At 52.6% G+C, this 12,018-nt stretch overlaps 1 protein-coding gene across 1 annotated transcript in view; it reads right to left on the bottom strand.

Moving 5' to 3' along the window:
• ASTN2 (astrotactin 2) overlaps window positions 1–12,018 on the bottom strand; it is a 350,711-nt gene that overhangs the window by 67,781 nt on the left and 270,912 nt on the right. The window lies entirely within an intron of this gene.

The raw sequence follows: 12,018 nt of genomic DNA, 5'->3' as shown, positions 1-12,018 counted from the left end.
GTCTAATTGATTTAGGCATCTCTAGGGAGACTGTCACCATAGCAGCTAGGCTCCCAGTACCGGGATCACTGTGGGCTGAGGTACAAAATGTTTTGCTTAATATCACCCTTTGGACTGAGTCAAAGGCCTGAGTACTCCTGTAAGAAGCCATCAAGGGTAACTCAGCACCAACAAGAACATATCATGAATTTCACTGCTGCTACTGAACGAGGAAGTGAGGGGCAGTGACGTCAAGGCTTGCTTTTCCCTGCCTCCTACCCTCCCTAGACAGAAAACTAAAGAGTGGCTGCAAGAACAGCTGTAGGAACCACGAGGTAAAAARCTGACCACTGCCCACCTGCAAGTCCTCTCACTCCAGGAGAACTTGGCCTTCTGGATTACCTGTGGATGAATATAATTATCCGTGGGTGAGAGCCCAAGACTGAATGATCATAGAAAGTCAACACCTCTATGGCCCTAGGGGAAGGTAGATCCTTTTGGACACATGTTACTTCTAAGCTTAGCCATTTCATGCTAAAATCACAYGTAAGGCAGCAGCATGTCCAGAAGAGGTGATGTCAATACCCCCAAGACAGCCAGCCTCATGTGCAGAGGAAAGGGACACTTCAGAAATCAWTGGGAAAACAACATCCCCATTAGTTTTCTGTCTTTGCCATCTCTCCATCTCCTAACACAGGGTACTGAACAGGATCGAGTCGAATAGATGTTGCTCTAGGCAAAATGCAGTATAGTGTACAACAAAACCACCTTCCTCAGGCCTCCAAAATTCAGTCACAACTTCTCCTGCYCTAAAGGAGCAGAGAGAAGCATCAGGTCAGACATGGGGATGAGGGAAAAAAAATCGCATTAAGCCTAGTTTGGCCACCTGGTCTGACAGAGGCCACGTAATGCATTTCAAAGAACTCAGAGTGCTGTGGAAGAAGGAAGGGAAGAATTGACTGCTAATAGGTAGCTCAGAGCTACCTGAGGAAGCAGAGCTTTTGCATGAAGTGTGMCCAAGGGACACCTTTGGGCTGCATTGTGAATGCCACCCACTACCGCCAGCATCTTTAACGCCGAGATTTTTCTCCCAGGTATCTCAAACAGTGCTAAGCTCTCTCGTTAAGACATGAGAGAACATATTATGCAGGGTAAGAGCAGACTGGAGGTTCCTAGGAAAAAGAGCTGCAACTTCTCTTCAGATGATATTTGGAGCAGTCACATATCTCCCTTAAACATTTGCCTCTTGAACAGGGCTCTCCAAAACCAAGCAGTACAGTCAACATAGAAATGCACAAGCCGGGAGCTGCAGTGACACCGAAGGTTGTCTAACGATACCCTAACTGGCTGCTACCCATCTAGCAGGGTTTCCCTTTCATATATGTTTCATTTTGTTAGGCTCTCATCTCTGGCCAGGATCATGGTTCGGATAGAGTTGATCCGCATGCTGCAGCTGGGGTGGGAAGAGGTGTCTGTCCCTAGGAGACACAATACCTCGTTGCATGCAATTGCCTTACAAACGTTTCATAAAACCGTATTGCCTAGGGGGAAAGGATTTAAGAGATGAAGTACAGCAGGCACCTAGTCAGTGGGACAAGCACTGCCTTCTGAGGTTTTCAGCAGCTCCAAACACTTYCTTGGGTTTTTTTGTTTTTGTTTCCTTGCTTGTTTTTAAATATGAAGGGGAAGGAATTACGACCCACCCTTCAGCCAAGCAATCACRCCTACCGCACATGAACAGGAGCACGCGCATCTTCCTCAGACCACATGTCCCCTGACAACGCGGGGAGCGGGCGGCCACCACAGGGGGCCCACCRGGAGAACCCAGGACCCGGCCTCAGCCACCATCCTGACTTGGTGGACACCTAGGACAGCTGCCCCCACAAAGCCTCTTTTGCACTGGGAACTAAGCAGGTCTTCTCTGCCCTCCTGCCCTCTGGACRGCCTTCCCCCTCCACACCTAAGCCCACAACGCAACCAGATGTCTTGCCCACATTGAGCTCAGCACGCACAAATCAAGCCTAAGCACGGCAATATGATGTTTTGTTGATTTTTTTTTGGTTTTGTTTTTTTTTAATAAAAAAAAGAATGTTATACTTGCATGGAAAATGAGCATGGGGAAGCTCAGCATGCGATTCATTGATCTCTCAGAAATTTCTTCTTAATCGTGCAGGGGTGTCCCTCCCCAGAGCAGGGCACTCAGGTTGGCACTTTTACCGCCAGCAACATTGCTGCGTGTTGCTGTAAATGAGATGAATGTTCTCCTCCATTTATGTCCTGTATAAGCTGATTTTTACCCACATTTATGCGTCACAGCACATAGCCCTGATYCTGCAAAATCTCCATGTGGACACAGCTTCGTGAATGCTTGAAATCTCCCCGACTTCAATGAGCCATTCATCTGCAGCTTGCTGAAGGGGCTGAAGCTGTATTTAGGTTTTATATATGTGGAAAAACTATTACATAGCAAGAGGGTTCAAACAGGAGTCCCCAGATCCATCAGATATTTGACTCATTTGGTACAAATGCTCTAAAATGGAAACAGAGGATGGGAAACATAATAAAAAGTAATAAAAATGCCTCTAAACATTTCAGGTTATTGAAGAAAACCCTTGCTGAAAGTTCTCTAACTTTGAAATCAGAAACACGTATTGTCAAAGTCAGACTTAAAAGTAGTTCGTATTTAATTTAAAATTGCATTGTTTCAATTACACCTAGAAAACACCCACAGCATATACATGTATAAAATGCATGATTACGCCATAAAATATATATTTATGTTATTTAAATTAAATTCAAAATTAAAATCATACTGAAGCTAAATGTACTTGTTTGCCATATGTCTTTGTAGGACAGGCTACGCCCCTTCCATAATACCGACGAATCCAAAAATAAAAGCTGGATGTTGAACTCACGTGGCCCTTTCCCTTCAAACCGTTCTTCTTTTAAATGTCGACTGGATTTTTAGGCCAGGTCTTTAGCACTACGCACGCGTTCCCTGCCGGGGCACCCAAGACAACACGACGACGGTACAAAAACGAAGCCAGCCCGCGGCGGGGAACGGAGCCCGGCCGCGCCAAAGGCGGAGGCGCGCCGCGGGCTTCGGGCCGAGCACCTCCGCGCTGCCCGCTCTGCAGCTCGCCGAAACGCGCCGCGGCGCTGCACCGCGCGCCCCGTCCTGCAAACGCTGCGCGGGTCCGGCTCCTCGCCGGCGTCCCCCCTCTCCCCGCGCGCGCACGCACCGAGTTTTCCTCTCCTTTCCCTCTCGCTCTCTTTCGCTCTCCTGCCACAGCTGGTTAAAATTACGCTGGAATTTTGTTTTTCTGTCAAGTGAATTTGGACCTGGTAAATCCCTCCCAGCCATCGCAGTGGCCTCCCGACGCACATGGAGGCTGCATGTAACGCGGAGCATTTCAGAGAGGTGCTGCTGGAGCCACGCCGAGCACCTCGGCGCGCCGGGGCGGCCGAGCGCGGCTCCCGCGGCGCCCGCCGAAGGAGGAGAGCCGCCACGGCACGGCAGCAGGAGCGGCTCACCTTGCGAGGATGCAACCAAAAAAAACCCCTAAACCCCCCAAGCAAAACAAAACAAAACAAAAAAAATTCAAAACAAAAAACCCACAAAACTCCCAAAATGCAAAAAAGCAAAAAGCCCTCGAGCGAAGCAAGGACACAAACGCCGCTGGCTTGGAGACACCCCGGCACCTTGTCTAGAGAGGCGACCGCAGGGCAGGGCCGGCCGGAGGGCAGCCTTGCTCTCGCGGGGGTCGGGGCAGCGCCCGTCCCGCGGGCTGGCACGCAGGGCTCCCCCCACGCCCGCACGGCGGAGCGTGGGCCGCGCCGCTGTCACTGCACGGCCCCCGAAAGACCAGCCTGCAATCAGGAGGAGAACCGGTTAGAAACAGTAGGTCGACATCAGTTTTCCAGCAAAAAAAAAAGAAAAAAAAGAAATTCTTGCTTGTTAAAAATAACAGGTTTCTGAAAAAGCATGCATTTCGATGAAATTTTGGTTTTGGGGGGTGGGGGAAAGCAAGGCAATTGCTTTGATAGGGTTGAAACAGCTCTATTACAACACTGTTGGACTGGAACAACAAAATTTTTGTCTTGAAAATGACTTTTTTTAAAACACAAAATCACCGTTCATTAAGTGTTATTTTAGGTCTTAAAAGATCGGTAACAGTGGGGGAAAAAACAAACCCKTATCACTTTTGCACTACAAAGCCTCTAAATTAACCCTAAATAAGTTTTATTTGGGAAGGGGGGAAAAAGATAGGGGACTATAAAGGAGAGATTTTATTTAACAGAATATTTCAAATGACTRTAGGAGGGAAAGAAGTGGAACGGTTTCCTTTTGTTCTAGTTAAATACATATATGCATATTATATATGTGTGTGTGCATACGCTTATGTGTATATGCACACACACACACACACATATTTAGCCTTTCCCTTCCAATCGAACACCCAGTTCCCCTGCAGGTCTCATTAATACCTGTTGGTGACGGGCACTTACGAACGCAATCCCTATCCTGGACAATTTACAAGCCGAACGGAGCCAAGGGAAGGGCGGATTCGGATCCGAGGGGCCAAGCGATTCGCTTAAACTCACACAACGGGTCGGCGGCAAATCTGYAACTAGAATCCAAGGTTTTCTTGGTTCCCCTTATTGCACTGCGCAGTAGGCCAAGTATCTGAAGGAAAAGCTATTTATAAGGTGATGACGGAAGAGCCAAAGAGCCATCTACATCATGCTGGGTCGGCCGCGAGCGCGGAAGAGTGGCGAGAGGCTGCGTGTGCACGCACGCGGGCGCCTGCGTGGGGCTGGCAAGCAGCAGTGAAACTACTGACAGGAAGTATAAAAAGAAGAAAAATCAAAATTGAATCTTGGTAATGGTCCATATTTGTCCTCCCCCCCCCAACCCCCAATATAGTAATGGGAAGGGTAAACTAGCTTTGAGATATTTTCTTTCCTTACTCTAGTGTAAACTTCAGATAATATGAGAAGCTTATATACGTGTAATCTAGATTTATGGCTTTTTTTGTTTTGCAGCCCAAATAGCAGGTTGTTCCAGCAAATGAAGTCATGCTTTGGTCATAAACAGAAAGCATGCAAATCAAAAATGATTTAGATAATYTAAAACCTGAAACCTGACGGATGTGTTTCTATGTTTGTGTGCGTGTGTGTGAGTGCACACGCAGATACAGAAATAAAAACCTGCTCTTACATACCATGTTTACACAACATATCTGTATGTGCTCACGGAGTGTACTTACTGACTTCTGGTGTTTGAAAATATGCCAGTAAAAAGCCAAAATATCAGTAAACACACTAGACGTTGTCAGTGTTTTCTCTCTTTTCAGGTTGGTTTCCCTGGCGTACAAAGGTCAAGCCAAGATCCAACATAAATTATTACTGTTTATTTGACTTATAATAACAGATCCAAATAATAACCAACACATGCTAGATGTTTTATGCATGAACAGCTCCTATCCCAATGCACTGGCAATTTGAACAGCCCAGGCTTGCAAAAACCCGGAGGAAAGTGTCACTAGCCTGGTTTTGCAGTGAGCTGGGCAGACGAAACAACTCGCCCCCGAAGCGAGGCKAAAGCCTCGCCGCCTCTCCGAGGTGGAAAGCGAGGTGGGACCCGCTGCTGCCGCCGCGCCGGGACCCCAGACYGAGAGCGCTCCCGGCTCCGCACCCGCGCCCAAGCGCGAGCGAAGCCCCGGGGGGATTTTGGCGACGAAGCCTCCKCTTCCATCGGGGCGATGGGGAGCCGCCGGGCTGGGAGCCGCCGAAGCGGGCGCCGCGCGGCCGCAAGCCCCGCGGCCTCTGCGAGCGGCCCCGGCACGCGCCGAGCGCCGAGCCGGGAGCGCCCGCAGGAGCCCATCCGCGGCGTTTGCTGGCTACGTCCCCGACGCGTAAATCATGACATGCCGTTTCCACGGCCCTGCAGCCTATTAGGCTGCGGCCCGCGCCGCACATCGCAGCAGCGAACCTGCGTCCCCGAGTGACCCCCCCGGCACGGCCAAAGCAAACCAACGTGCTCTATTTGTTTTTTCGAGACCAGGCCAGGAACGATTCCCGTAAGGCTCAGCCTGGCTTAATGGAGCCGTGTCTGCGCTGTGCCTCTAAGCCTGCATTTGGCAAAGGGGCTGCAGCTGCTTTTGCGCCCGGCGCGGAGAGGATGCAGCGGTGTTTGCTTAAGGTAATTCAAAAGCAGCAGCAGAAGCGCGCGTGTTGGTGGGGGAGAAAGAAGAGGGAGAAACGAGGATGAAGAGAGGGAGGTGAGGGGAAGGAGGGGCCGCTCCGAAGGGAACTCTGCTGCGCAGCCCGTTTTCCGAGAGCCCGGCGTGCTCGGCCCCGCGCCCCGCGCCGGGACCCTCCTGCGTCACCTGGCCCCTCCAGCCGCTTGCTCAATCCCGGCRGCAGCCTGGATGTTTTTCTTGGAGGAGGCCCCCGGCATCGCCGTCCCTCGGCCAAGGAGGGGCTGGGCGCGGGGGGGATGCTGCAGCCAGCGAGGCGGCACGGGCTGGGTCGGGACGCATCTTGGGTCCCCGGAGGATCATCCCTTGGCCGGACAGGGATGGCCCAAACGGGCCCGGCGCGACCGAGCGCACGGCGCTGCAACCCACCAACACGGGTCGAGGCTTTCCGATGGCCCCTTCTGCCATCTCTCGAGCTTGGGCTGCCCTGTYGCCTTCCAAAGGAACCCGCTCAGCACAACACACGCAACGAAACATTCAGAAAATCCCCCTAGGTGCTTCTTGGTGCAAACACGTCCCGTGATCACACCCTCCTTCCCTACCCCCGTCAGTCATTTCTTTCCAACCACTTCAAAGCGCGACTAAAGAAAACCTGCCACTTGCATCTCCATAAGGAGACACAAGCACACCAAGCCCTACGACCCACCAGCGCTCGGAGTATTTCACATCAGCCCAAAGAGATGGAGTTACACTGGGCTAAGCAAACAAAATACGGGTGGTTTTAATCTTGATGCAGGACAGCAAAAGCTTGTGTGAGAGCTAGAAAAGCACCGTTGTTGAACGCAGATCTTCTACTTGGTGCTGAAATGCTTCCAGAGTAAAGAAACGCTTCCAGAAGATGAAGTAGAGCGACTGAATCTGTAAAATTTAGACCAGGAGCCAGACCAGAAGCTGATCTATCACTGTTTGGGATGTGTTTAGATCCAGACAAAATCCAATCTATTAAGTAGAGAATCGCTATAAATTTTGGACGCAGAATTAAACTTTTATCAAGTCTTGTGGTTTAATTTCAGGGTTTTGGTTGGACTCATCTAAAATGATGCTGTTCCCCATCCTCCAAGGAAAACAAACACCTTGCTATTTTCACCTAGGATGAGGCTGCCTGTATGCCTTACTCCAGGTTGGCAGCATCCTCTGCTGGCCCCAGATGGCCTTCAGGGTCTTTGGTTTCAGCCATCATACCTCAGCCTACCTGAAACATTGCTGCTTAAATGGGAAGATAAGATGGGCATCTGGCTGTGTCTCACAAACATGGAAACGTAAGCAAATATCACTTCCTTGCAGGCAATAATAYGCTGTGCTTTCCAACAAACCAGCTCTGAGCCCTGTAAACCTCATCAAGTCTAGCTAGAAAAGAGGACGAGACACTCGTCTTCCTCTAGAARTCCTCAAAAACAGCAAACAAACTACTGGTAAAACCACAAAAGAAACACATTGAGAGACCTAAGTGCTTCTGCACATCCAGCTCTCCTGTCCAGTCACTTTTCCTTGGAAAAGAAGAAGCGTTACCTGCCATGGATATCTGTGCTTGGAGGATCACTGAGGGCCAGGCCAGAACAGAGCACTGCCTTGTGCAGCTGGGCCTCTCCTCCCTGCTCCTGCTCCTAGAGCTTCATCCTCACTATCCTGCCACGGCATTTACTTTTGAGGAATAGGTGGGCTGTCCTCCTTGCCCCCTCGCTGAGCACTGACTCAATCAAGGTGGCTTTCATTTTCTGCATTTCAGCACTTCAAAATGGTGAGCCCAAKTGGGAGATCCCCATTCCCTCAAACCCTTGGGTAAAGGGTAAGGTGATGAACAGCTTGAAGACCTCAGACATCTTCCCCAGACTATCTAAACTACAGAAGAATTAAAAAATGCTTCTCCTTCCTTGGGCTCAGGTGTTCTGCTTGCTTTCCCCTGGCAGAGGACTACTGCGTGGAAGGAGCGGTGCTTCAAGCAAACCAAGGTCACCTCTTACACTGAGGTTTCTCCTAGTGGTGTCCGGGGTTGACTGATTCTCTCCTGCCCCCTCCCTCGCGCACACACAGCCAGCAGAGGAGTTTTGAAGAGCAGCTGTAGTGCCACAGAGCTGGTGACATCCTTCATCACCGAGCAGGACAAGCGGGTGGGAGGAGGAAGCTAAACTTTTAATGGTAAATTTAAAATGTTTCTTCCTATTAAAGCAAAACCTCCGTCCAGAGGGTACCCACCAGCTCGGCTCTGGGTGAGGAGCCGTCCGCCTCCAGAGAGCTCACTTCGAACCAGCCCAGGCGAGCAGGGATCACAAGCCACCGTCCGCAGCAGGGCTGCAATCGGGAGCGGTGAGTCAAATTCCCAGCCGCCGCCCTGACGCGGGCAGAGGGACGAAAGAGCGAGCGGGCCACGGCGCCTTGGGCAGCCCGGCCTCTCAGAAACGCCACCTGCGGCGGGGAGAGACCCCTCGGCGGCCCCGCGGGAGCCGAGGCCGGGCGAGAGGCGCGAGCGCGCGGGCAGCCTGGGCCGCGGGTCTCCAGCAGGGACGTTTCGGCGGCGTTCCTCACCGTGGCGTTCGGCACGCTAAAATTATTTCCTCGCCGCCTACGCCTTCGCGCCCGCCGGCTCCGCTGAGSGGAAAGAGCCCCGTTTGCGGGGTGGGGGGAGAGGCAGCGCGTGAGCAAGAGGGTTTGCAGCGACAGAGCCGGGGCCCGGGAGGAGCGGCGGGCGACGCTGCGCCTCGGTCCCCTCCGCTCCCCTGCTCGGAGCCCCTACGGACAGCAAAACCAGAGCACGCCGGGCAGGAGCGGAGCCACGACCCCACGCCTCGCCGTGGCCCACTTCCGCCCCTACCTGCCTCGGAGGGGAGGGAGGACAGGAGGCGGCGAGGGCCCGCCGCGCCGCTCGCTCGGCGCCCCGACCCGCGGCCGCGAGCAGAGGGAACGGCAGCGCCGGGGCTGCCTGAGTTCAGAGCGACCCAGACTGGGCCCCCTCGGCTTCCCGGCCAAGGGAGGACGGAGCAGCCCAGCTGCTCGGGCTTGGCTTATCCTTGCATGGCAGCTGGGGGAGAGAGCCAAGCGCCGGGAGAGACGGCGAGCGCGTGTGCGTGCGCGGGGGGCTGCGCGCTCCCTCCCCCTCCTCCCTCGTTCCCCGTTTTTTTTTCTTTTTTTTTTCTTAAGTAGTAATTAGAAGGTGAAATCAGGACATAAAAGAAGTGGAAAATCAGCTCAAAGGGTGCTTYTTCTTTCTAAAGGTTTCACCAAGATTTTTGCTTTACCCCAGGGTGTCCTTTGCAAATCAGGCCTCGCTGCAAAGGCTATTGGATACGACTCTGACGTCAGCAGGGAAAAGGTCCCCAGACTCTCATTAGAAAGGGGAAGAAAAAAAAGAAAAAAGAGGAATAGTTTTTTTTTTCTCTCCCCTGACCAGTTTAACCTTTTCAGAACAATAAACAGGCCGGTTACAGGACAAACCCAGATCCTCGACAGGGCTGCGAGCTCTGCCTCCTTGCGCCGGGCTGCAGCGAGGCCAAGGGCTTCAGCCGGCATCCCAGCGGCCGGCAACCCCCGCGGGCGCCGCGGAGCCCCAGCCGGCCGCGGCAGAGGGGCCGACCCCGCGGGGCCGGCTCAGCACCGCCTTGCGTGGCCCTGAGCAGCGCTGTGACCGTGCCTGAGGTTATTTTTAACTCTCCACGAGTCCGGAAAGCGATGCSAACTTCATTGCCTAAGCTGGTTTGGTGGTGTAAAAAGGAGCGTACTGGAAGGACTGGGGAGACGGGAGTCGTGGTTCTGGACAAGAAGCAGGGAGCAACTAACAGCAGCTAAAGAGAGCAATGAGTTTTATTGCTGTGTTACTGACTCAGCATGCAACGCTACACAAATCACTTAACTTCTCTAAGCCTCGGCCTTACCACCAGCAAGCCGGGGCGAAACGCTGCTCTACCTTTCCATGTCATCCTTTTCCCAAACGTGCATCATGAAGTGTGCTTCCTGTAACCCCCATTTTGCTGAAAGGGGGCAGGAAGATTGAGCGACTTGATGGCGGCCACCCAGCAGACCAGCAGCACCTGATCGGCACATCTTTGCATGATCCTTGCATGCAGATATCTTGCTGAAGTAACATATGGTTACCAGCAACCAAGTTTGCTGGAAAGGGAGAGCTCTTGAAAGCAAATGTAAGACAATGGCAATTAGACAGGACTCAGCTCTGCGCCCTAGGTTGCCATTTGGGGGAAGAATGGAGGCGTGCAAGAAAGATCCGAGGGACCAGCTTTGGTCAAGAATGGTCCCTGCTTCAGACACTGTGCCCGAGTCTCCAGTAGATAAGCTTAACCTGCAGGAACACAGGTGAAGGCAGTGAAGGAGCATGTCTAATAGAAATAGTCTTTAAAAAATTCTTTTTTTTAAATACTCAACAACAATAAAAAAGGAGAAAAAACCCTCCAGACTTGTCAGCATGCACTGCATGGGTCAGTCCTGATAGAGCCTGGCCTGTGATGCTTGGGATGGGCAATAACCCAAAGGGAACATCTGTTCATTGCATGGTATTTTGGGCCTGGTTTTCCCAGCCTCGAATGGGCAGGTCTTAGCTAGCATATCTGGCAAGACCGCTCATGAGAACTGGGCTGCTGCCTTTCTGCAGGAAACACTCGCAGCAGCGACGGCACTGACAAATTATTCTGAGGCGGGAGAGAGATGCAAAGAATGACAGATTCGGCTGACTGGGGAGGGAGAAGAAAGGGCTGGGCTGCTTTTCCAGCCTCCCTGCTCCACTGCCAGCTCTCACCCCAGCACCACAGAGAGGCTCCTGCTCCTTGGGGGATTTGGCATGTCCCTTAGCCTCTCTCGCATCCCTCTTTCTCCACGCTCCAGACCSTCTCCTTGTCCTGTGCCCCTCCAACCCTGATGGACACCTTTCCCTGCTGCTGCTGCCGTTTCCCAGGTTGCCCTGCAAAGAGAAGAGCTTCACGCTTAATCTGACAYGACTCTGTTTGCAAATAACCCTTACAACCCACTCACCCTGCCACACCTAAAGCCACAGCAGCTATAATCCTGCTGTCACGTATACCATACGCTCTGCTATACGCCATTTGAGGACTTTCTACTTGGCCCTTTCCGCGGTACGTACAGACATCAAAAACTTCTCCCTGCTTCAGATGCTATAAGTGCTCCAGTGTCGGATACCAGTTGCCCCAGCTCAGCTGTGCTGGCTAGCACGGAGGAAAGGCTTGGCCAAATCTCCACCCGTCCCATGTCCCTCCCCACCCACCTACTCCAGGGTGGAGAGGGAGGAAGCAAAGAGGCCGCTCGCTCCTGTATGTCTGGCCCCAGAGTTTGGCTTGTCTGCGCAGGGGTGTGTGCGAACAAGGCTCTTTTCCTTTTTCCTTTCCATTTTGCAGCTCGCTGTCTAGGGCGGCAAACACGGAGCACAGCCTGCCACGCGGGCCCGTCTCGGAGTTAAAACCCAGATTTATTTCCCACTGTTCCAGCCCCTTTAGCGCTGCGACGTTCATCTCACCGTCTCTGCCACCCGGCGCCAGGCGAAAGCATTAGCCCATCGCCGAGATTTGACGGCAGTGCACCAGGCCGTGCAAGCTTTCTGGTGGCCTACAGGGTCCTTTTCTTGGGAAGGCAGGGAGAGTCCCTTTGCAAGGGAGGTAGCGCCTCCATGGATTAGCCTGGGCTTTTTCTCAGCAGCCATTACATACAAGGGTAAAAAAGGGCCATCGGCAGTAGGTAGGGAATCCGGTGCTGGCATCTGGGGGATCAGGATGATCCCCTCAAGTGTTCTGGTAACAGCTGCCCCTGCTGGAGGTCCCTC

The sequence above is a fragment of the Rhea americana genome, unplaced genomic scaffold (assembly GCF_003343005.1).
Source record: "Rhea americana isolate MKP2758 unplaced genomic scaffold, rheAme1 scaffold_61, whole genome shotgun sequence".
NCBI lineage: Eukaryota > Metazoa > Chordata > Aves > Rheiformes > Rheidae > Rhea > Rhea americana.
The sequence above is the reverse complement of the archived record's forward strand: the minus strand, read 5'-3'. Positions and strand labels throughout refer to the sequence as shown.